Raw genomic sequence first — 27,839 nt, forward strand, 5'->3', positions numbered from 1 at the left:
TTCTTAGTAACAATTTGCAAATCGAATGGAAACTATGCATTAAAAACTTAAAATGGCAAAACCTGACAATCATGGATATAGAGTATAAAAAACATAGGAACTATTACCAAATTCATAATAATTAAGGCATAGTGGTTATTTGCAGCTTTTTTTTTTTTCTTTTATACTTGGCAGTCAAGTTTATCACAGTGGTGCATGCTGTATGATAAATTTGGCGCATGTTGCTAGACATGCTAGGCACTTTCCTCTCCCTTATACCACCTCTTGGTTGGCTTAGTCTATGTCTGACGCACATTTAAACCACAGCCCTTCTAACAAATACGCTCCCCCTTTTCTAGACAACTTGAAAGGTTCTTTTAGCCACATTTGCTTCGTAAATAAGTCTAAAACTTGTGCAATATTATGCACCAGAAATGTGCATTTTACGACATATTCTAGACGTAAACACATTAGTAAATCTGCTCCAATGTCTTTGGTTTTACTATACATATGAATTGACTAATACCATTATTTCAACTGGAAATGTATACTCTAGCAGAAATTTGGATCACTGTACATCTTTTACAGAAGCTTACACTTGATAATTTGGAATAAAGATCACAAAGAAAATACTCCCACAGCCAAGTCGGGGTCCTTTCTCTACCTCCTAATTATTTGGTCGACTGCCAGTAAAAATGGTTATGGAAACAAACACAACAACTGTATAAACCTTTGCTGACCCATTCAACAACTTACTTAGTACAATGTGCACTGCCAGGAGATAAACTTATGGATTTCCGCATAGCAAAAGGGCAAGGTGAAAATCCTGTGTTCCACCCAATTTGACTAGAAATTATTTTTATTGGCATTTGTGGGTTAAGTTAAAAATCTGAAAAGAAAAAAACCATGATAAAATGTTTCTTAGTTCATGTTTGTATGCAGGTTCTGTCTTGTTGCGATAAAGCTAGACATTTCAAAGAAGACATGGTAATGATTTGTTCCCAGGCACATACAAGTTTGAGAAATTAAAGGGGTTTTCCCATCAGGGCCATTTATGACATATCCACAGGATATCTTCAGAAAAAGCGTGGTGAACAGCAGCACACGTCTCCCAAGTTTCAATCAATATGTTCTTTTATTGGTCAAACATCCAGTAAATAAATGGCAACGTTTCGACCCGTGACAAGTGGAGGGTCTTTCTCAGTAATTCCCATAGTAGTGAATGGCAGTTACTGAAGCAGCGCAGCATACAATTATAACACTCTAAATCACCTTTCATTGTCAGTCTTTATGACTGAATTGTTATAATATTTTTTTGATCTCTATAACCACCACAAATTACAAGAATAAAGTTACCACTGTCACCATGAGACCTTTCTTTCACAGATCACTACAAAATGATCTCTAAAATAACACTTTGTCAACGAAATATGTACAGTGAAAAAAAAAGTGAACTTCTAGCTATAGCAGGAGACTTCAGATTGATTTGTATATCCTACATACACTTCTCAACATTGAAATTGTAACACCAAGAAGGGCAAGCCATAAGGTTATGCAAATCGAGGAAGTAGCAGGTGTCGCTTAGATCTGCAAATTATCACATTTTCAAGCACCGAGCTCCAATCTGTGGCATGTGAGAGGGGCATAAAAGCCAGATTAAAAGCAACGTTTTTTAGCCACATGGTGAGAAGTTTAATAGGGGGTATTAGGAAAGGCAAACCAAGGCTGGGGGGCTCTTTTTAGAAAATGTTTTTTTCCTGGACAACCCCTTTAATGATTTGCGTGCCCAAGTGCATTCAGCATTGCATAAAATTCTTTCCTAATACCATTAACCCCTTAATGACCGGGCATGTTTGTACCTTAATGACCAAGCCAGATTTGTCAAATCTGGTATGTCTGACTTTATCAGAGAATAACTCTGTGAAAGTTTTGAATATCCAAGTAATTCTGACATAGTTTTTTCGTCACATGTTGTACTTTATTTTAGTGGTAAAAGTAGACTGATACGATTTGCGGAAATTAATTAAAAAATAGAAAAATGGAAGAAATTTTGTAAAAATTACCATTTTCCCCTATTTTTAACTGCAATATGTCACATATGTACATACATACTGTACAATTTTTTTAATTAAATATATATTTCTATCTCTTTACTCTATTTTGGCAGCACTTTTGAAAAAATAAAATACATTTTCAGCAATTTAGAGGACTTACAAATTGAATAATAATTTTATAAATTTTGAAGTACATTTTGTTTTCCTGCACCAAACCAGGTTTTCAGAGGCTCATAGGTCTCAGAGTGATGGAGACCCCCACAAATGACCCCATTTAGAAAACTAGACCCCTTAAGGTATTTACCTAAGGGTATAGTAAGTATTTTGACCCCACAGTTTTTTGCTAAATTTAATACATAGCAGGTGAAAAAAAAAATAATTTCACTTTTTTTCATAAAAGTATCAGTTTGAAGACCAATTTCTTTGTAAAGCGACCATGAGAATGAAGAAACACACCACAAAATCTATCACCCTGTTTCTCCTGTTTTCAAAAATACCAACATTGTGGCCCTAATGCGCTGCCTGGACACACGGCAGGACCCAAAAGGAAGGGAACACCCGGAGGCTTTCAGGACTCATATTTTGCTTGAAAATGTTTTAGGCCCCACTGTACATTTGGAGAAGCTTTGAGCTGCCAGAACGATAGAAACTCCCCATAAACGACCCCATTTAGAAAACTAGACCCCTTAAGGTATTTATCTAGGGGTATAGTTAGCATTATTATTTACAAGGAATAACGAAGAAAATGCACCCCAACATTTGTAAAGCAATGTCTCCCGATTACGACAATACCCCATATGTGGTAATAAACTGCTGTTTGGACACACAGCGGGGCTCAGAAGGGAAGGAGCACCATTTGGATTTATGATTTTGCTGGAATGGTTTTCGGTGCAATGTCGCATTTGCAATGCACTGGAGGGACCAAAACAGTGGAAACCCACCAAAAGTGACCCCATTTTGGAAAAACCTTCAAGGAATTTTTCTAGGGGTATAGTGAGCATTTACACCCCACGGGTCTTTTGCAGAGTTTACTGGAATTAGGGCGCGAAAATTAATATCAACATTTTTTTCCACTAAAATGTTGCATTTTCTCATTTTCACAAGGGATAAAGGAGGAAAAAAACAACCATTTTTTATAAAGTAATTTCTCCCGAGTACAGAAATACCCCACATGTGGTCAAAAGTTTTTTCATTAGAAATGAATTAACCCTTTCAGGACTGATCCATTTTTTGCCTTCTTATTTTAGATTTTCACTCCCCGCTTTCCAAGAGCCATAACTTCTTTATTTTTCCATCAATAGAGTGGTGTGGGGCTTATTTGTTGCGGGACAATCTGTTGTTTTGATTGGTACCATTTTGGGGTACATGCGATTTTTTTTTGATCACTTTTTATTCAATTTTTTTGCAATCCTGAGCAAAAAACAGGAATTCTGACACCGTTTTTTTAGGTTTTCTTTTTGCGGCGCTCACCGTACGCTATAGGTGACATTTTTACTTTATTCTGCGGGTTGGTACGGTTACGGCGATACCATATGTATATAGGTTTGGTCCTTTTTTTTAGCGTTTGCACAATAAAATGACTTATTTATAAAAAAAAAAAATTCTGTGTCGCCATATTCTGAGAGCTGTAATTTTTTAGTCAAAAAAGCTGTGTAAGGGCTTGTTTTTTGCGGGACGGATAGAAGTTTTTATTGGTACTATTTTCGGGTACATGCGACTTTTTGATCACTTTTTATTCTTTATTTAGGGAGCGGTGGTGGCCAAAAAAATTGCGATTCTGTCGTAGTTTTTTATTGATTTTTTTTGGGGTGTTCATCGTGCGGGAAAAATAACATTATAGTTTTATAGTTGGGTTCGTTACGAACGCGGTGATACCAAATGTGTACTTTTTTAACGTGTTCATTTTTTTTCTATAATAAGTCTTATTATAGGAAAAAAAGCATTTAGTGTTTATAGAACTTATAACTTTTATTTTTACACTTTTTTTAAAACATTTTTATTACTTTTTTTTACCTTTTTAACTTGTCCCACTAGGGGACACTTAGTCTTGCAGCTTTGATCGCTGCTAGAGTACATTACACTACACACGTAGTGTAATGTACTCCAACTGTCATTGTGACGTGACTGTCACACTGACAGGAAGCAGAGGAGGAACGGCCGGAGGCTGTTCCTCCGAGGCTTCCGTACATGGCAACCCGGAGGTCATTATCTGACCTCCGATTGCCGTGACAAGCATCGGTAGCCCCCACGATCACTTCGTGGGGGCTGCTGATGTGCTTCAAACCACTTAAATGCGGCGACGGCAATCCGTCGCCGCACTTAAGGGGTTAACTGCTGAAAGCAGCGGCGATGGTCCGCTGTCCGGCGAGACTGATGTCTCAGCTGTCGGGGACAACTGTCAGCGCGGGTCTGTCACTCTGTGTTTACACAGAGTGACAGTTTGAAATGCGGACGAAAATGAACGTCATGGTGCGGGAACTAGCAGCCGACCATGACGTTCATTTTCGTCCTTGGTCGTTAAGGGGTTAATAACCTCATTAATAGCATGGCAAGGCTTGTGAGTGCGTGTATTTCTGCGTGTTGCGCTCAATCTCGATTCTGAATAAATCAAGATGTTTGGAATATTTTGTTTCCACTTTTAATCATTTTCATATCATTAACATGTCTATCGATCCTGTGATTTCCACAATTCCAAAACTTTTCCTTCTTGGTATTGCAATTTCAATGTTGAGGAGTGTATTATGATATAATGATAAGAGGGTTATTATTTCAGCATTACTGGTTAAATTTATAGCATTTGAGGAACTCATGAAATAGACGTTGGTTTACATTTTTACCGTTGTACCTCTTTAGTAACAAAACTTTACTTTTCTTTTAACGCAATCATAAATCTTAAAGGAATAGTGTCGCCCCAAAAAAATTTTTTATATCAGTTTGATGTTAGTGTTTTATAAAAAAACTTTTGTATTTATTTGTGTGTTTGTGTATTACTTTTTTTAATTTTTTTACTTTTTCTTCCCTATGGGGGCTGCCATTTTTTTTTTCCATTTCTGTATGTGTCGATTAACGACACATACAGACATGGAATACGGCAGCTACAGTCCCATAGTGAATGCGAACGGGGCCCGTTCCATCCACTATGGTGTACGCCGTCTGTGTGGGAACGGCACATGCGCCGCTCCCACACAGTCCAAGTTGAACTGAGCGCCGTCTGGCGGCATTTTCCTGTAGACCGGAAGTCGCGGCCAGACAGTAAGATGACTACTTCCGGTCGCGGCTTCCGGACTTCTGCACTTGGAGCAGCGGCAGCAGACGGAGCGGACGGACCGGAGGGAGCGGCGGCGGCAGGAGCAGGTAAGTGATTTCTATGTATGTTCGTGTTTCAGTGTGTGTTTACTACTGTATGTAAACCTTCTACACTGTGTGTTAGCTCAAAAAATGGCGACACACAGTGTAGGAGGTTTGACCGTTCAATCCCCTCATTTCTCCCGGCACTAGCCAGGATAAAGGAGGGGGGGATTCTGAGAGCTCACTAGAGCGAGGGATTTTTTTCCAATTTTGCAGCATAAAGCAATGTGGTTGCTTTACCACATGCAATGCTGCAATTTTGGGAATTGCTCCATCTAGTGACCAGTGCTGGGAAATATTATAAATTAGAATCTAATTTATAATATTTCCTGACTCGTGAAAAAAATGAAAAAAATTAGAACAATGTTTAATCACCTACACACTAATTGTTTAACTAAAAAAAAAAATACATTTTTTGCTAGCAACACATTCCCTTTAAATAAATGAGGAACCATTTGCATATCTGCTGCAAATCCCCCTGCAAGCTCCAAAAATAAAACCCTTGTCTTAAAAATGTCTTAAGGCCTGGGACTAAGCCTCTCATGATATCTGAACAGATCAGTAGTGATAAGATTTCTCCTGCATCAAGCTGCCTCTCAACTATACACAGAGCAGTTGTCTTAGGCCCCATGCACACGACAATATTTTTCATCAGTAATTACTGACAGTAAATACTGACTGTAATTACGGACTCATTCATTTGTATTGGCCACGGACACCTTTCAGTATTTTTACTGATGGGTGTCTGTGCTGAAAAAATCATCAAACCTGTCCTATTCTTGTCAGTAATTACGGCAAGGACTCTCCCATAGAAGTCTATGTGTATCTGTATACCCTCCGTATTTACTGAAGCATTGCTAGGCAACATGTTGATGACATCATTTCCATCATCCCTTCTTTTTGTAAGGATCCGTATAAACGGATAGAATACACCCTTCCGTATATACTGATGAAATACGGTTGCCTACTGATCCGTATTTCGGGTAGATGAAAATACTGTCTTGTTTTTGGGGCCTGAGGCTTCGTTCACATCTGCGTCAGGGTTCCGTTTTGACGTTTCGTCGGAGCTTCCTGTCAGAACGGAACCCTGACTGAAACAAACGCAAACCATAGGTTTCAATGGTGACGGATTGATTTAAATGGTCACGGTTCCGGTGCACATGGTTTCCGTTTGTCTCAGTTGTGCAAGGGTTCCATAGTCGACTCAGGTATTGCTTCTGTCCGGACGAAGGCAATCGCCGAAACGCGCGTCGGGTTGGGACGTCTAATCTCTGGTTACATCATGTCCACTGGTATGTTGCTTTACCTTTTCTGTCCTGTGTAGCAGTTTTAGCTCTATTGTGCTCACCTCTTGCTGGTCATCCTCTGATTTCAAGCACACTTTGGCATAATTTGGTTCATACTACCTGTGTAACTATGTGTGACTGTTACTGATGTTATATACTTACTTGACAATCACCACAGCTACCGGCATCTGATTTCATTTTTGTGATATTGTGCTGTTGTCATTTGATGTACCTTGCTTGAATTCGTGCTGCTTTTCATTAGATACAGTTTCTTATGCTATTACATGCACTTATTTCCATTACTATAATACATGTATACTGTCCACATGTGGACACAATATCCATACCTGATATTCTTGATTGATTAGACGTCCTTTTTACTGTGTGACTCATCCCCTATTTCCATTTTTATTTGTCTCATGTTTTTATCTCAATAAAGAATTGTTTGTATCTTTCTCTGAATTTGTGCTTTAGTCGATCATATTTGTTTTGGGTTGGTTCTCTGTCAATTTTTGATCGATGCACCAAGTATATCTTGGTTACTACGTAGGATCCAAAAAAATATAGTGCATCTAATACGGTTAGCAATGTTGCTTTATAGCTTATTTGGTGATACTTCTTAGCACTACTTTTCCATTGCATCCTATCTGTTGGTATTTTATCGGTTTTATATACGGGAAGGTGTACGTCAGCCATAGAAATAAAATTGCCCGTAATTACGGTCTGTAATTATGGGCAATTTTACGGTCGCGTGCATGGGGCCTTAACCAGTGTTCCCTTTGTACCCTGGAATGGAAAGAGTATCTGTTGGTCTTATCTTTTGCTCTTTGGATTGTAATTAATACCAAACTTTATCCATGGACCACATGTTTTACTAAGTAGAAAATTAAGTAGATATGCTTGGTGTTAATACAACCAAAGCATGATAAAGAAAATTAAAAAATACATAATATTATATATTATAGACCAGTAATTAACCCTTGTAGAAACAGTGCTGAATGTTGATAAAAAAAATGTCAGATCATCATTGAAATCATCTGGGGGAAAAATTTGTGTCTATGACTATCTAACACAGTCCCTAAATAACAAGACTACTATATACAGACATTCTTTACAGCTTATAAAACACTTACTGAGAATGCAATGACATTCCAATTAGCAATTCTGATTTATGTATCATTTCCCATTAGACTGGTTTATCAAGGAAACGTAAGAGCATGCATAAACTCACATAAATAGGAAATCAGAGAGAATTACCAAAGGGAAAAAACAAGATGTTTTAATGTCTAGCACCATTCTTGTACAAGACGTTCTTCCCTAAAATTGCTAGGACATTATGTCTCAAGTGTGATAATCACAAAAGGTATAACATTTTGTGAAATAGTGACATCCTATAGGCACATCCTTTGTGTCTTGCTCATTTTAATTTCAAAATGTATACTGAAATAATACTTTACCAATAATATTAAAGGAACACTCTGGTCAAAATTGATGTATTGTATTATCCCTAGTGCATGGCCTAAGGCATTACACTTGGATTCTCTCTTTGGCATTCTTTGAGATTGATGCACTGCCCCTTCAGGTACACTGGATGTAACATAGCGTATGCATTTTGCATTGAGTGTTCAAGCATATCTGTTGATGACACAGAAGACTAATCCTTCCGTTTTGGAGAGAAACCCAAGGGCCCCTCTGCCACATAAGTAGATACCAGTATTATAAATGGTACATGGTATATGGGGGGGCCCTCTAACATATTTTGCATTGGGGCCTAGGAATTTTAACACGCCTCTTTGAGTCAAGTACCTGATAGATATAAATAGGGCCTTTATACTTTAGTGTGTAGCACACTGGTCCATGAGCGTACATCTCAGGAACGACACTACAGAACCCACAAGCTTTTTTTATCACATGTATGTCCTTTCCCCCTCATGCATGTCATAATCTGGAGGAAGGAAGTATGGAGCGGGCTAAGGACTTAGGAAGAATGGAGTGGGCTGATACACAATGGGTGTCAGAAGTATATGACAGCTTGCACCCTGCTCTAATGGCCTGGATCAGGGATCGCTCTGATCCTGACAATTTAACCACTTGGTATTTATGCCATACAACAGAATTGGGCCTCCTCTGTCATCCCATTAGCCCCCCTGTAACACGCTGATGAGTTGTCATAGCTGCCGGGGGCATTATTAAGGCCCGCAGGACTGCCAGAGGTAGGGCTTAATAGGAGAACATAAACAATCACATGTTTAAAATATAACTAAACTTTCATAAAACCATTGACATGTCAGAAGTTTTGATCGGTGGGGGTTCGAGAATTGAGACCAACGATCGTAAAAATGAAGTAGCAAAAGCAATCAGGTGAGGGTTGTGCCCTTTTGTTTCTGAACAGCTTTGCTCAGGTGTCCTCTGAGAACTGAGCGAGCGGTGTACGGGCTAAATAGAAGGACTATGGGTCAGTACACCGCTCGCTCTGCTATGAGAAGAAAACAGGGAAGAGATGTATAGAAAATAAGGGGTACAGTGCTCAACAGAGTGCTTCTTCTGCTTTATTTTAGCTTCTCAAGGTTAGGAAACCGCGACTAATCAAAACTTCAGAAATGTCACTATGACATGTCAAAAGTTCATGAAAGTTTAGTTGGACTTTAAGTCCCTAGAGGGATTAGAAAAATAATGTAAACAGACGTTTAATAAAGTTTTTAAGAATATATAAAGAACAAACATTAAAAGTTCAAGAAAAACTCTTTTTTCTAATTTTTTACGTAAAATAATGTAAATAATAAAAAAAAAGAAAGAAATGTGGTATCGCCGCATCCGTAACAATCTATACTATGAAAATACAATGTTATTTATCCCGTATTACATATTCTCTGCCATGACTAAGAGCACTGCATGTGCTCGAAACGCGTAGGCTCGGGTAACAACCCGCACTACTCTTTGCCTTGAGACTGCGTCTCTCTTTCATTTTTAATCCAAAAATTTTTTTGTTAAATAAAAGTGGGAACAGTACTTCCCTTTTAACTCTACACAGCGCTGGATCATCTTTTCTTCTTTCCGTTATTTATCCCGCATGGTGAATTCCGCAAGCGATAAAAATGACAGAATTGCTGTTTGTTGGTCCCCTTGGCTCACAAAAAATTGAATATAAAGTGAATACAAAGTCATATGTACCTCAAAATGGTACCAATAAAAACAATAGCTCACTCTAAAAAAAAAAAAAGCTCTCCCACAGCTCGATCAACAGAAAAAGTTAAAACTTTTCTTTGGGAATTTTCTTTTACAGTATTTACATTTTGCAAAAGTAGTAGGACATTAAAAAAAACTATATAAATTTGGTATCACTGTAATTGTACTAACCCCCAGAATAACGTTAGGGTATGTTCACATGGGTCGGATATGTAGGGTATGTTCACAGCAAATCCGACCTAGATTTCGCAGGGAATTTCGACCGAAAGTCTGTACCAAATCACGTTTGATTAGGTGCAGATCTTCAGCCGTGTTTGCGGCTGGAAAAAAGAAGAGGACAGGGGGGATTGAAAAAAAAAAACTCAGTGGGGAAAATCTGCAACAAATGCTCAACAATTTCGAAGTATAAATTGACATTAAGAAATCCCCACCGCAAGTCAATTACTTCACAGAAATTTACTACGGCGTGCGGATGAAATTTGTTATGTCTCATCCACTTTGCTGCCACTGTAATACATGGTAGATATTCTAGGAAGAAAGTAAATAGGAGGGAACCTCCAGCTCACCTTGAGGCAGAAGAATAACAGAATGCCTGATGCGCACGGATCCTCGTGTCGGCACACGCTGATGAAATTGTAACGGAAGAAAGAAGTTGAGATCCAGCGCACAAATGTGTTAAAATGGAATCCAGTTCCAATTTTATTGGAAAAACAGCATAAAACAGGGAGTCTTATTCCCCAGTGGGTAGGGTGGATATAGGTAGAAGAAAAATGAAAGCGTAGCCTACGCGTTTCAGACGATAGCCTCGTCCTTAGTCATGGCTGAGAATGAAAGATTTGACAGCTGAGGTTGGAGCTATATCCGGTTCCCGACACGTGAAAATAGATTGCGGCTCAACACACAAGTCGAGTGGAACGCTAACCATATGATTGGACTGAATTTACTATTTATCCAGTATTAATTTCTACAACTGGGAATATAATGGAGTAGTCTACCTCTTGAGAATCATTTAATGGTAGATGAATAATTACAATACGTGTCAGTTGCCGACAAATAAGTAACCAGGGACGCGCGAATGCCTGAGAACATGACAACGCGATCAACTCCCGTTAAATACATGGTTACTTTGTATATTTATTCCCACAGTATTTTTAGTATCAATTTCTGTCCCGGGGAAAGAAATACCTAATGAATAGTGATATTTACTGGTTTTACACTAGAGATAGCTCCTGTTAACACATCTCAGCTTGTCAAAAATATACCGGAAGGAAGGAAAATGAATGTGAAAGGGTGCTTATAATACAGAATGAAAAAAAAAATAGTTAAAATAGATAAAAAGTGACAAACATTGGTTTGAATGCTTATGATGGACTGCTGAATATATGGACACCTAGGACACTTAGACAATAATTGTGTATATATATATATGTATAACACAAAAACTGGAAAACTGGAACACCAGTGATACTATTAGATTAATTCCTGGGACGTACAGTGAATGAAAATGTAAAATGATATAGTGTAAATGTGACAAAAATTCTAATATGAACTACCAGGCAAGAAAATGGAAAATATTACTTTACACTGTTGTATTGATTGAAGGCAAATATTTCTGGGAATAGATGGAGGAGGGAGCACAAAAATGATTTTCCTATATACAGCGGATTATTAATTAATCTATTTTAATTATGCATATTGAATAATCTATATAATTACGGCAAAGCCCGTTTATTAACTGAAAACTAATTTTCTGTTTAAATTGTTATATTATAATGTGTTTCAAACGAACTTAGTATGAACAAGTTAGTAATGAAACATAAGTTCTTTCCTTAAATTTAACCCATGTGGGTGTCTCGTATTAAGGCGGAAAATCCAAAAGGCTTCCCTTCCCAGAATTTTATGCTTCAAATTACCTCCCCGTTTAGGTGAAAATACCTTTTCAATAGCATAGCATTTAAGGGAATCAGTAGATCTATTATGATATTTTATAAAATGCTTAGCTGCATTTGATATATTTAAAATATTTGGATTCCTGATATATCCCAAATGTTCCAAAAATCTTTGTTTGAACCTGCGACTAGTGCAGCCAATATATTTCAAATTGCATGCCGTGCATTCGAGAATATAAATCACTGACTCACTATTGCAATTAATGTAGTTTTTGATGGAAAAACTATGGGTATCTGAAGAATCAAGGAAGGTTTTTTTAGGGGAGGCAAAAGTGCAAGTTTTACATGGATGTGTACCGCATCTATAAAAACCATTTTGTTCTATCCACGTACTTGTGCGTGTCTCTGGTCGCAGCATAGATGGAGCTAATGCATTACCTAAAGTAGAAGCTTTACGTGCAACAATATTGCAGCCTTTTTCCAGAATCTGATCTAATATCGGGTTATATATTTGTTGGTATTTGTGAGCATGTCTTCTCGACTTTTTTTAGATACTATTTCAGAGGCTCTTTTTAATGTCCAGTTTGGATAATTTCTATTGTGTAATCTCTGGCATATAGTGTTTTGTTTTCATGGCAGAACAAAACACTATATGCCAGAGATTACACAATAGAAATTATCCAAACTGGACATTAAAAAGAGCCTCTGAAATAGTATCTAAAAAAAGTCGAGAAGACATGCTCACAAATACCAACAAATATATAACAACAGATACCAACAAACCAGTTATTATCCTTCAGTACAGCAATCAATTTGCGGCAATTAAAAACATCGTTCTGAATCATATATCAATCCTCAAAGAGGACCCGATATTAGATCAGATTCTGGAAAAAGGCTGCAATATTGTTGCACGTAAAGCTTCTACTTTAGGTAATGCATTAGCTCCATCTATGCTGCGACCAGAGACACGCACAAGTACGTGGATAGAACAAAATGGTTTTTATAGATGCGGTACACATCCATGTAAAACTTGCACTTTTGCCTCCCCTAAAAAAACCTTCCTTGATTCTTCAGATACCCATAGTTTTTCCATCAAAAACTACATTAATTGCAATAGTGAGTCAGTGATTTATATTCTCGAATGCACGGCATGCAATTTGAAATATATTGGCTGCACTAGTCGCAGGTTCAAACAAAGATTTTTGGAACATTTGGGATATATCAGGAATCCAAATATTTTAAATATATCAAATGCAGCTAAGCATTTTATAAAATATCATAATAGATCTACTGATTCCCTTAAATGCTATGCTATTGAAAAGGTATTTTCACCTAAACGGGGAGGTAATTTGAAGCATAAAATTCTGGGAAGGGAAGCCTTTTGGATTTTCCGCCTTAATACGAGACACCCACATGGGTTAAATTTAAGGAAAGAACTTATGTTTCATTACTAACTTGTTCATACTAAGTTCGTTTGAAACACATTATAATATAACAATTTAAACAGAAAATTAGTTTTCAGTTAATAAACGGGCTTTGCCGTAATTATATAGATTATTCAATATGCATAATTAAAATAGATTAATTAATAATCCGCTGTATATAGGAAAATCATTTTTGTGCTCCCTCCTCCATCTATTCCCAGAAATATTTGCCTTCAATCAATACAACAGTGTAAAGTAATATTTTCCATTTTCTTGCCTGGTAGTTCATATTAGAATTTTTGTCACATTTACACTATATCATTTTACATTTTCATTCACTGTACGTCCCAGGAATTAATCTAATAGTATCACTGGTGTTCCAGTTTTCCAGTTTTTGTGTTATACATATATATATATACACAATTATTGTCTAAGTGTCCTAGGTGTCCATATATTCAGCAGTCCATCATAAGCATTCAAACCAATGTTTGTCACTTTTTATCTATTTTAACTATTTTTTTTTTCATTCTGTATTATAAGCACCCTTTCACATTCATTTTCCTTCCTTCCGGTATATTTTTGACAAGCTGAGATGTGTTAACAGGAGCTATCTCTAGTGTAAAACCAGTAAATATCACTATTCATTAGGTATTTCTTTCCCCGGGACAGAAATTGATACTAAAAATACTGTGGGAATAAATATACAAAGTAACCATGTATTTAACGGGAGTTGATCGCGTTGTCATGTTCTCAGGCATTCGCGCGTCCCTGGTTACTTATTTGTCGGCAACTGACACGTATTGTAATTATTCATCTACCATTAAATGATTCTCAAGAGGTAGACTACTCCATTATATTCCCAGTTGTAGAAATTAATACTGGATAAATAGTAAATTCAGTCCAATCATATGGTTAGCGTTCCACTCGACTTGTGTGTTGAGCCGCAATCTATTTTCACGTGTCGGGAACCGGATATAGCTCCAACCTCAGCTGTCAAATCTTTCATTCTCAGCCATGACTAAGGACGAGGCTATCGTCTGAAACGCGTAGGCTACGCTTTCATTTTTCTTCTACCTATATCCACCCTACCCACTGGGGAATAAGACTCCCTGTTTTATGCTGTTTTTCCAATAAAATTGGAACTGGATTCCATTTTAACACATTTGTGCGCTGGATCTCAACTTCTTTCTTCCGTTACAATTTCATCAGCGTGTGCCGACACGAGGATCCGTGCGCATCAGGCATTCTGTTATTCTTCTGCCTCAAGGTGAGCTGGAGGTTCCCTCCTATTTACTTTCTTCCTCGAACATCGGCTATAACCTTTCGTGCTCACTTTCTACTTGCCTGCTCAACTAGGGCTTGTTTTTTGAATGTAGACACTCTGAAGTATAAGTGTCTTTTTGAATTTGGGAGGTGGATGTAGCAGCATTTACCTGCAAGAGCAGAGTTTTTTGCTTCAGAAGACCCATTATTATTTGGTCTGAAAATTTGTGTGTTTTTACTTGTGTGACATAACATTGCTTTGCACTGCCGACATATCACCCAAATATGCATCGGACAATGCCAATGGAAGTCCAATTTGATAGAGCAGATCTGGCTGCTCAGGTGTTTGGAAGTATTGAAAATCCAGGAGAAAACAACCACAGCCTCAAAAACCTCTTCCATCAAGTTGAAAGACTCAAAACCCAGGAAGCAAAGGTGTGGTGGGATTTAACAACTTTGAAAAACTACTTATCCAAAAATATGATTCCTAGAGGTCTGCGGATAAAGAAGAATCCCTCCTTTAAATATTCAGAAGAATTTCTTACCAACTGGAACCAAACTTTAACCATTTGTTCTCTCAAACTTATGGAATTGATCACAAAGGAGGAAGAAAGTAAGCTCATAAGTCTTGAAATTGATATACATAAAGTAGAGACACAAATCCATGCAGCATCCAGCTCACCTGATTTTGCAACTTTAGAAGCTCGTACTTCACAGTACATCAATAAAGTCAATCAATCACTGGCTGAAGTTAAAAAGAGAAAATTTCTCAGAGACTCTAGAGATTATGCTAATGATGAGATCTATTCATGGAAAACAGAGGATAGAACCCCTAATTCATCCAGATCCAAATCCATCCTCAAAAAACGGAATTTTGGAAGGAATAGAAGCATCAATACATCAAGAGTCAGTTTCAGCTCTACGGAGTTCGAGTCTGGAGAAACTTCGGATAGTGACGACCCCAATTACAGATCAACAGTCCCATTTAATCCAGACAAAAATCAACCTAAGGTCTCAAAAAACGGGGCAGAAGGGGGGGGAGAAAACATCAAATACACGGAACAAGATCAAGGTCGACGTCTGAGGCACCGGAGGATGTAACATCTCAACTCAGCATTATCAATCTATCATCTACTACACTGACCCCAGCACAAGAAAAAGTGCTCTCACTTGGTCTAAATTTTGCCCCTGCACGAAATTTTGATCCGTTTATCACACTTTTGGACATTAATAAATTTGTGAGGGACCTCACTATCAAGAGACATTTCATTAACATCAAAGAGCAAGAACCTGATTCCCAAATGGTTATTCCGGGGAAAACCTCCATCAAAAATCAGAACCCGGGGTTATTCCTATTTGATGAATTGAAAACCTTGACTGATCTCGAAAGTTTAAGTTCGGAAACATTGACACAAGGGACACATTTGTCTACAACACTAAAAACCAGTAACCCCAAGTTCTATCCACTTGAATCAAGAACAGAATCGATGGATAGATTTCAAGTGGCTATAGAGAGAGACCTTCAATTACTCACAGATTCTATAAAAGTACTGAAACATCCAAAGAATTTATCTAAAGATCTATTTATGGCACTTAAATCTCTTGAAAAGAATAATGATCTTATCATTAAAAAATCAGATAAAGGGGGAAGTATTGTAGTAATGAACAGAGAAACCTATATAACAGAAGTATCCAATATGTTATCGGACGAAAATACTTATAAAGTTCTAGACTACAATCCTACCAGGAACTTCCAAACCACAATTAGGAAGTTAATCCAAGAAGGTCTCAATAAGGGTCTCCTTACTGTAAAGCAATCAGTGTATATTGATGTTGAATTTCCAACTATACCCATCCTACACGCTTTACCGAAGGTACATAAGAACCTGAACCCTCCACCGATGAGACCCATCGTATCTGGGATTGGATCACTCCTTGAAAGATTTTCCGAATGGTTGGACTCTCTATTACAGCCCTTGGCTAAGAACACTCCGGGTTTCCTCAAAGACACACAGGATGTCCTTAGGTCCTTTGAAAAAGAGTCTTGGTCTCAAGAATTTGTTTGGCTAAATTGTGATGTCATTTCATTGTATACCAACATACCACATACGGTGGCATATAAAGCATTAGAACATCACCTATCTACACATAGTTCTTATAGCCCAGAGCTCCAACTCTTTATCTTAGATGTCTCATTGTTTCTGATGCAACACAATTATTTCTTGTTCAATCAAAAATTCTACCTCCAACTCAAGGGTGTTTCCATGGGGGCAAAATTCTCACCATCCATGGCCAATTTGGTAATGGCATGGTGGGAAGAACTCTACATTTTTTCAGATAACAACATTTTCATTAAACAAATACATTGGTACGGTCGTTACATAGACGACCTGCTATTTATTTGGAAAGGCCCAATTCCAGATATCCCTCATTTTGTTAGTTACCTCAATTCCAATATTGCCAACCTTAAATTTACTCATACGTTTCATCCCAATAATACAATCTTCTTGGATTTAGAATTGAAAGGGACGGCAGGTGAAATTATCTGTACTAAGACACATCGTAAACTGATTTCGGGGAATACGATTCTCCACGCGAAAAGCAGTCATCCCAAGCAAACGATTACATCTATCCCAGTTGGGGAAATGCACAGGGCTAGACGAAATTGTAATACGGATGGGAATTTCATGGCAGAACAAAACACTATATGCCAGAGATTACACAATAGAAATTATCCAAACTGGACATTAAAAAGAGCCTCTGAAATAGTATCTAAAAAAAGTCGAGAAGACATGCTCACAAATACCAACAAATATATAACAACAGATACCAACAAACCAGTTATTATCCTTCAGTACAGCAATCAATTTGCGGCAATTAAAAACATCGTTCTGAATCATATATCAATCCTCAAAGAGGACCCGATATTAGATCAGATTCTGGAAAAAGGCTGCAATATTGTTGCACGTAAAGCTTCTACTTTAGGTAATGCATTAGCTCCATCTATGCTGCGACCAGAGACACGCACAAGTACGTGGATAGAACAAAATGGTTTTTATAGATGCGGTACACATCCATGTAAAACTTGCACTTTTGCCTCCCCTAAAAAAACCTTCCTTGATTCTTCAGATACCCATAGTTTTTCCATCAAAAACTACATTAATTGCAATAGTGAGTCAGTGATTTATATTCTCGAATGCACGGCATGCAATTTGAAATATATTGGCTGCACTAGTCGCAGGTTCAAACAAAGATTTTTGGAACATTTGGGATATATCAGGAATCCAAATATTTTAAATATATCAAATGCAGCTAAGCATTTTATAAAATATCATAATAGATCTACTGATTCCCTTAAATGCTATGCTATTGAAAAGGTATTTTCACCTAAACGGGGAGGTAATTTGAAGCATAAAATTCTGGGAAGGGAAGCCTTTTGGATTTTCCGCCTTAATACGAGACACCCACATGGGTTAAATTTAAGGAAAGAACTTATGTTTCATTACTAACTTGTTCATACTAAGTTCGTTTGAAACACATTATAATATAACAATTTAAACAGAAAATTAGTTTTCAGTTAATAAACGGGCTTTGCCGTAATTATATAGATTATTCAATATGCATAATTAAAATAGATTAATTAATAATCCGCTGTATATAGGAAAATCATTTTTGTGCTCCCTCCTCCATCTATTCCCAGAAATATTTGCCTTCAATCAATACAACAGTGTAAAGTAATATTTTCCATTTTCTTGCCTGGTAGTTCATATTAGAATTTTTGTCACATTTACACTATATCATTTTACATTTTCATTCACTGTACGTCCCAGGAATTAATCTAATAGTATCACTGGTGTTCCAGTTTTCCAGTTTTTGTGTTATACATATATATATATACACAATTATTGTCTAAGTGTCCTAGGTGTCCATATATTCAGCAGTCCATCATAAGCATTCAAACCAATGTTTGTCACTTTTTATCTATTTTAACTATTTTTTTTTTCATTCTGTATTATAAGCACCCTTTCACATTCATTTTCCTTCCTTCCGGTATATTTTTGACAAGCTGAGATGTGTTAACAGGAGCTATCTCTAGTGTAAAACCAGTAAATATCACTATTCATTAGGTATTTCTTTCCCCGGGACAGAAATTGATACTAAAAATACTGTGGGAATAAATATACAAAGTAACCATGTATTTAACGGGAGTTGATCGCGTTGTCATGTTCTCAGGCATTCGCGCGTCCCTGGTTACTTATTTGTCGGCAACTGACACGTATTGTAATTATTCATCTACCATTAAATGATTCTCAAGAGGTAGACTACTCCATTATATTCCCAGTTGTAGAAATTAATACTGGATAAATAGTAAATTCAGTCCAATCATATGGTTAGCGTTCCACTCGACTTGTGTGTTGAGCCGCAATCTATTTTCACGTGTCGGGAACCGGATATAGCTCCAACCTCAGCTGTCAAATCTTTCATTCTCAGCCATGACTAAGGACGAGGCTATCGTCTGAAACGCGTAGGCTACGCTTTCATTTTTCTTCTACCTATATCCACCCTACCCACTGGGGAATAAGACTCCCTGTTTTATGCTGTTTTTCCAATAAAATTGGAACTGGATTCCATTTTAACACATTTGTGCGCTGGATCTCAACTTCTTTCTTCCGTTACAATGGTAGATATTCTGCCTGCAAATCCGAACAGAAAATCTGCAGCAATTACGGTATATAGTCTAAAACGGAAAACCCAAAAAGAGTTGCAGGGTTTTTTTCATTTTACCCCACAAAAAAATAAATGTTCTTAAGTTTTTCAGTACATTATAAAGTATGTTAAATGGTATTATTAAAAAAACAATCAATTTCCCACCAAAATAATGAACACATATAAGTTACGGCTCTTGGAAGGCAAGTTGGAAAATGAAAACTAGTTGTGGCTGTAAGGGGTTAATAAAAAATAGGACCTACCTATTATTAAAGCAAAATAAGACTAATAATGATACATAATGGTATATTAAAATCAGATAAGTTACGTAACAGGAAAAAGTCTATTGCGGAAATTACTACTCTTTTTTTGGCTACTGAATAAGACTGAAAGCAGATATGCATTTCCTCTCTATCTCTCACTTTAAAACATGTATAACAAATGTACATATATCACTCATGTCATGTTAATTCATTTATGTATGTCGCACTAACATTTTTGGGATTCAACAATTATTATCCTTCATATATCAAATGCATATAGTGATCCATGAAATCAGACATGCCTGGCTGGTAATTTCCCCATATGGTGGTTGCTTAACAGATGCGTCTGCTGGATCACAAGTGGTGGCATGACTTGCTAGTGCTGGTACTTTCAGTTCTCAAAACATAGAAAACCAAAAGTCAAACTGTGACCAGTACATATTTGACTGTGCACTTGTAGCACTTCTTTCATTATTGATAAAAATATATAGATTTTTGGAGGTTCCCATAAATTAAAAATATACTGATTAATATCTAACTGCCTCTGAACTATGCGTGTGTGCATGTGCATCGGAGATGCGGAATTGGACTTTAAAGAGGCTCTGTCACCAGATTATAAGTGCCCTATTTCCTACATAATGTGATTGGCGCTGTAATGTACATAACAGCAGTGGTTTTTATTTTGAAAAACTATCATTTTTGAGCAAGTTATGAGCTAGTTTAGATTTATGCTAATGAGTTTCTCAATGGACAACTGTGTTTTTACTTTTTACCAACTGGGTGTTGTACAGAGGAGTGTATGAGGCTGACCAATCAGTGTCCTGCACTTCTCATTGTTCCAGCCCAGCATGATCCACAGCACAGTGTGATTGTGCAGTGAAAGAAGTAAACACGCCCAGTTGCTAAAAACACAATACACGCCCAGTTGGAAATAAGAGAAAACACACCCAGTTGTCCATTAGAAAGGCTCATTTGCATAAATATAAAATTGCTCATAACTTAGCCAAAAATGATCGTTTTTAAAAAAAAAACAAAAAACTTTACTGTTATCTACATTGCAGCGCCGATCACATGCAATAGGAGATAATTGATAATAGGGATTTGATAATCTGGTGACAGAGCTTCTTTAAGCCCCCTTGGGCAAAAGAACTGATGAGAGTGAATGAATCTTTGTACATAGCTGGAGAATATGTTGGCACTATATAAATATTGGTAAAGAAATAAAAAAGAACACATTGAGACCATACTTGTTAGAAAATATAAATATATACTACAGTAAACCGATAACAAAGTTGTTAATTATTTCAAGATAATGCTTTCGAATTCAACTAATTTTAGTGAAGGTCCGCTTACCTGGGGCTTGGGTCAGGTGAAAGTCCAAGCTGAACACCAACAGTAAAGATGTTGTCTTGTTAAAGTTTCGCAGATTTTGTAAAACTAGTTACTTCAAGATTTATTATAATTTTTTTGGTGTGAAAACCAGACCAGCCCCCTAAAGTTATTGGGACTCCAAATCAGACTCCCTTAAAGGGAATGTGTTGCCAGCAAAACATGATTTTTTTTTTTTAGTTAAACAATTAGTGTATAGGTGATTAAACATTGTTCTAATTTTTTATTTTTTTTCACGAGTCAGGAAATATTATAAATTGGATTCAATTGGATTCTAATTTATAATATTTCCCATTGCTGGTCACTAGATGGAGCCATTCCCAAAATGTCAGCATTGCATGTGGTAAAGCAACCACATTGCTTTATGCTGCAAAATTGGGTAAAAAGCCCTCGCTCTAGTGAGCTCTCAGCATCCCCCCCCCCTCCTTTATCCTGGCTAGTGCCGGGAGAAACGAGGGGTTTGAACGGTCTAACCTCCTACACTGTGTGTCGCCATTTTTTGAGCTAACACACAGTGTAGAAGGTTTACATACAGTAGTAAACACACACTGAACACAAACATACATAGAAATCCCTTACCTGCTCCAGTCGCCGCCGCTCCCTCCGGTCCATCCGCTCCGTCTGCTGCCGCTGCTCCATGTGCACAAGTCCGGAAGCCGCGACCGGAAGTAGTAATCTTACTGTCCGGCCGCGACTTCCGGTCCACAGGAAAATGGCGCCGGACGGCGCGCATTTCAAATTGAACTGTGTGGGAGCGGCGCATGCGCCGTTCCCACACAGCGGCGTACATGTTAGTGGATGGAACGGGCCCCGTTCGCAGTCCCTATGGGACTGGAGCTGCCTTATTCCATGTCTGTATGTGTCGTTAATCGACACATACAGAAATGGAAAAAAAAATGGCAGCCCCCCATAGGGAAGAAAAAGTGTAAAAATAAGAAAAAGTAACACACAAACACACAAATTAATCCAAACGTTTTTAATAAAGCACTAACATCTTTAACATATTAAAAAAAAAATTTGTGGTAACACTGTTCCTTTAACTCATACAGACCGCAAACCAGACTCCTAAAATGAATCAGACCCCATACCAGATCCCTAAAATAATTCAGACTACAGATCAGAACCCTAAAATAAATTAGACTTCAGACCAGTCTTAAAAATTCATCCAGATCCCAGACCAGACTCCTAATCCTATTCAGACCCCAGACCAGACAAAAATATATATATATATACTTACCGCTCCCGGGTCCTTTTCACATCCAGGCACGGCTGAACACAACATTCTTGCTTGGCAGTAGTTCCTCTCCTAATGAAGTCCTGCCGTCATACATGCATTAGAGGAGACACTGCCCTTCCCCAATGCATCTATGACGGCAAGTCTGCGTAGGGTCCGGACAGCTGGTGTCCCAGGTTCAGTTTCAGACCATGGTCCACCAGGATCGCTGCTGTAGCCCTCACTTGACACCTTTCTTCTCTGTGCTGTAAATGCACGGCAACATTATCTGTGATGTACATTTGTGAAGCTGTGTTTATTGTTAATAGTGGCGTTGTGATCACGCAGGCAGTGTAGATGTGCCAACTTGATCTGCCGCAGAGGGTGACTGTGATTCACAGTAAATACAATTGAAATGTGATTTACAGCCTCCACACTAAGACAATGGTTAGGATTAGAGAAAAATCTGATCCCGACTATTTAACTCCTGAGATTATAGCGATTGAAGCATTAACAAAGGAGCGGGGTCTCCCTTTGTCACCAAAGCATCAGCCCTGGCATTGTAATCTCTGAGGAAGACAGTTTTTTAGTTCTGAGATAATGCTTACCTTAGGTAGGTAATAGCAGATGTCTTCGTTTTTATATGCTCAGGCTATAATGCTTTGGAATACATGGGTATTTAAATGTAATATAATAAAGAAAAAATTATATATAAAAGTCCCCTAGTGGCACTATGAAAAATGTAGATAAAAGTCAATAAAATGAAAGAAATATAGTATAAAAAGTCTACACACCCGTTAAAATGCCAGGTTTTGTCATGTTACAAAATCAGTCCAAGATTAATAATTTCCCACATTTTCCACCTTTAATGTCACCTATAGTCTGTACAATTGTATTGAAAAACAAACTGAAATATTTTAGGGTGGGAAAAAAAGAAAAAATAATGTGGTTGCATAAATATGCACGCCCTTAAACGAATACTTTTTTTAATTACCCTTTGACTTTATGACAGCATTCAGTCTTTTTGGGTAGAAGTCTATTAGCATGGCACATCTTGACTTGGCAATTGTTGCCCACTCTACCTTGCAAATGCGCCCCAATTCTGTCAGATTGCAAGGGCATCTCCTGTGTACAGCCCTCTTCAGGTCACCCCACAGATTTTCAATGGGATTCTGGTCTGGGCTCTGCCTGGGCCATTCTAAAACTTTTATCTTCTTCTGGTGAAGCCATTCTTTTGTTGATTTGGAGGTATGCTTTGGGTCGTTGTCGTGCTGAAAGGTGAAATTTCTCTTCATCTTCAGCTTTTTAGCAGAGGCCTGCAGGTTTTGTGCCAATATTGCCTGATATTTGGAACTGTTCATAATTCCCTCCACCTTGACTAAAGCCCCAGTTCCAGCTGCAGAGAAACAGCCCCAAAGCATAATACTGCCTCCACCATGCGTCACTGTGGGTATGGTGCTCTTTTGGTGATGTGCAGTATTGGCTTTGTGTCAACATACCTTTTGGAATTATGGCCAAAAGTTCAACCTTGGTCTCATCAGACCATAACACATTTTCCCACATGTTTTGGCAGACTTGATGTAGGTCTTTGGGCCTTTGCAAAACATAGCCAGGCTTGGATGTTGTTCTTTGTTAAAAAGGCTTCAGTCTTGCCACCCTACCCCACAGCCCAGACATATGAATAATACGGGAGATTGTTGTCCCATGCACTACACAACCAGTACTTGCCAGAAAGTCCTGCAGCTCCTTTAATGTTGCTGTAGGCCTCTTGGTAGACTACCGGTCCAATTTTCGAATTGTCCTTTCATCAAGTTTTGAGGGACGTCCAGTTCTTGGTAATGTCACTGTTGTGCCAAATGTAATCCACTTCTCCATGACCGTCTTCATTGTGTTCCATGGTATATCTAATGCCTTGGAAATTCTTTGGTACCCTTCTCCTGACTGATGACTTTCAGCAATCAGATCCCATTGATGTGTTGTAAGCTTTTTATGGACCATGACTTTTGCTGTCACATGTAACAAAGAAAATGTCAGGAAAATCCAATTGGAACAGCTGAACTTTATATGGGGTAACTCAGAATCACTTAAAATAATGGCAGCTGTCCACTGACTACTATTTAACATGAGTTTAAATGTGATTGGCTAATTATGAACACAACCACATCTCCAACTATAAGAGAGTGTCCACACTTATGCAACCACATTATTGTAGTTTTGTTATTTTTATTTTTTCCTTCTAAATGACTTCAGCTTTTCAATGGAATTGTACAGATTATGGGTCACATTAAAGGTGGAAAAGTTCTGAAATTATTTATCGTGTACTGATTTATTGACATGACAAAAACCTGGTGTTGTGTGTAGATCTATATATATATATATATATATATATATATATATAAAGTTTTTACGAAATAATAGTCATTTAATACATAAAATATGTTTCATATCCTTATATCGTAACAACCCATACAAGAATTACATATAATTGATTGTGTTCAGCGAACAACATAAAAAAAATTGGTAGCATTTGTTTTTATTGCATTCCCCTAAGGCCTCATTTACACGAGCGTGTGCGTTTTGCACGCGCAAAAAACGCAGCGTTTTGCGTGTGCAAAAGGCACTTGACAGCTCCGTGTGTCATCCGTGTATGATGCGCGGCTGCGTGATTTTCGCGCAGCTGCCATCATACAGATGAGGCTAGTCGACGTCAGTCACTGTCCATGGTGCTGAAAGAGTTAACTGATCGGCAGTAACTCTTTCAGCACGCTCAACAGTGCATTCCGATCACCATATCGCGTAACCTGTTTAAAAAAAAAGAGGTTCGTACTTACCGAGAACTTCCCGGCCGTTGCCTTGGTGACGCGTCCTTGGTGACATCTGGCCCCACCTCCCTGGATGACGCGGCAGTCCATGTGACCGCTGCAGCCTGTGCTTGGCTTGTGATTGGCTGCAGCTGTCACTTGGACTGAATTGTCATCCCGGGAGGTCAGACTGGAGGAAGAAGCCGGGAGTTATCGGTAAGTCAGAACTTTTTTTTTTTAACACGTTCACGTATATTGGAATCGGAAGTCACTGTCCAGGGTGCTGAACCAGTTTAAACTCTTTCAGCACCCTGCACAGTGACTGTCTCCTGCCGGGTTCGGTCAAAACGAGTTCGGCCGAACCCGGTAAAGTTCGGTTCGCTCATGTCTAAGACACTCCGTTCGGATGTTTGTAAACAGAAAAGCACGTGGTGCTTTTCTGTTTACATTCAATTTGACAGCTCTTGCACGAATCACGCAGTTCGCACGGAAGTGCTTCCGTGCGACCTTCGTGGTTTTCACGCACCCATTGACTTCAATGGGTGCGTGATGCGCGAAAAACGCACGATTATAGAACATGTCGTGAGTTTTACGCAACGCACTCGCGCTGCGCAAAATTCACGCATCGTCTGCACTGCCCCATAGAGTAATATAGGTGCGTACGACACGCGTGAAAAGCATGCGCGTCGCACGCGCGTATATTACGCTTGTGTAAATGAGGCCTAAAACACATTGAAAACATACATCACAAGCACAAAAAACAAGACTTTACATAGTAATGTCTTTGAAAAAAAATAAAACGCACAACTACAGTATTCCTCCAGAAATGCAGCGAGGCAAAAAAGTCAAAATACTCTAAAGGCCATAATTGGCCATATTTAAGAGGGGTGAGGGGGGGGGGGGGTTGTTGTAACATAACTTGTGCATAGTATTTACATTGCCTTTAAAATATGCACATTTTGTAATGTACATTTAGCGTATATGCCAGGACAGCTCCCGACATACACGCTAAAAGTGTCCATAGGGCTTCATTATCCCAACTGAGTACACAGGGGTGTCCTTTTGGACACCGTCGGGATGGTATATGTTAGTATAACCATACAATGGGAATCTGCAAAAAAGTTTACTACACTGTATATGTTTTTTTAAACATGGGAATCTGTTGGTGACGCATGCCACTGTATGGCATACGTCCCAGGCAACCATTAAACATATACATCATGAGCTTTTAATAGTTTTTCACGACATATATGTTAAACAGATGCCATAATAGACAATGGGTAACAGATGCCTAACAGTGGCATCCGTCACCCGAAGACTATTATGGCATCCGTTTATTGTATACGTCATAAAAAGGTCATGAGAGTTCATGACATATACATTAAATAGATGCCATAATAATCTATGGGTGACAAATACCACTGTTAAGCATCCATCACAGCAAACATTTAACGTATATGTTAAACGATGGCCAAAAACGGGATATGAATGGGGCTTACATGTACCAGGTTTGAACAGAAAAGTGCAAATATTGTCTACCTATGTGTTGTGTCCTATTATAGGAGTATAATTATTATTTCCAGTCTTTTATATTAACGCTAATCTGCATTAGTTTCCGTTTTGAAGTTGCTGACATATGTGTACTTTGGCTACTGAGACTGTTGGCGCTAACAATTGAATAACATGCAGTATCAGACTAACTGATGACTATTTTTCATCATAAGCAAAATCAAAAACATTTTTACTAAAGAGCATATTGGCAACAATAGCAGCTTCTGTCTAAGATTCTCATTAAGATACTGTACTTAGAACAGCATCCTATAAAGAAGAAAAGTTAAAATGAGTGTACAAATAATAAAAAAGAAAAACATTGCACGCAGAAGGAATTTGCCTAAAGATGCAACAGTATACAAACGGCGGACCAATCGTAAAAAAAACCAAAACTGGCTGTTGAAGTTATCATGTAATCTCTTAATTATTTGTCCTATAGTATAAGAAAATAAACTAGATCAAAGCTGATCATTAAATTACTCTCTATGTTACTACTATGTTTATTTAGGTAGAATATTGCTGTCAAAATATGTCTCAGATTCTTAAAAATAAATATTACATGCTGTACCTACAAGAACATCTACTAGTATTTGGTCTGACAGAGATCAATAAATGGATAGATCTGGCACTGGGTTCACTATTGCATGCACAGTCCTAACAAAACTCTTTACTTTTGTAAAATTGCAATTTCCTATTGTACAATTATTAGGTATTTTTTGGGCACTCTCATGAATAATCAATGCTAGTGTTAAGATCGCTAGGTAGCGAGCTCCGAGAGCATAAGGCCCCACTACCAAAGTGACAAAGGTAGATATCCATGCTATTGAGGAAACCAACATGTTCACTTTCTATGCTACAGAAGAGCTGATAGAATTCATTGCTGGCGCACCACCAGTACTCCCATGCCCTGTATCTGAGAGGAAGATGGCTGGTGGTCCCTAGTACTATAGATGTTGTGCAGATACGGACAGATGGTTGAACAGATGGTTATCAGAAGAAGTACTAACCATTCTAATTCATTTTATATTTGCTTTACTTATCTGACCTTCTCTTTTTTTTAGCTCAATTCACACTAGTTTTGTATTGGACCTTTTACCCTACCATTTTTGCTTCTTTCCTTTGGCCAAAAATAAGAATGAATCCCATCAGTGGAAGAAGAAAAACGTTTTGTTCTTGTTTTTGGTTAAAATAATAATGCAGGACCCATACAACCTGGCATGAATTGAGCCAACATTACAGTAATTGTTTTACTGTAAGAAACAAAGGCAATAACAATCTGAAAGAAGTGTGCAGGTATATGATTAATTAGAATGCTGACAGATCATTGGGAGAATGTATTAATTTACATGCGTTATGATGCAAGGATTTAGTTGGCTGAACTGTAAAGTTGAAATTCTGTTTAGTGTTTCACCTAAAAAATTTGCACTATAAAAACAGCACTTGTTACAGGAAAACCACTATCATGCAAGTCATCTATGAATGGAAG

The 27,839-nt window shown here is 37.9% G+C and overlaps 1 protein-coding gene across 1 annotated transcript in view; it reads right to left on the reverse strand.

Moving 5' to 3' along the window:
- Window positions 1-27,839, reverse strand: part of ADGRG6 (adhesion G protein-coupled receptor G6) — a 157,312-nt gene that overhangs the window by 86,388 nt on the left and 43,085 nt on the right. The window lies entirely within an intron of this gene.

This window comes from Rhinoderma darwinii, chromosome 4 (assembly GCF_050947455.1).
Source record: "Rhinoderma darwinii isolate aRhiDar2 chromosome 4, aRhiDar2.hap1, whole genome shotgun sequence".
Taxonomy (NCBI): domain Eukaryota; kingdom Metazoa; phylum Chordata; class Amphibia; order Anura; family Rhinodermatidae; genus Rhinoderma; species Rhinoderma darwinii.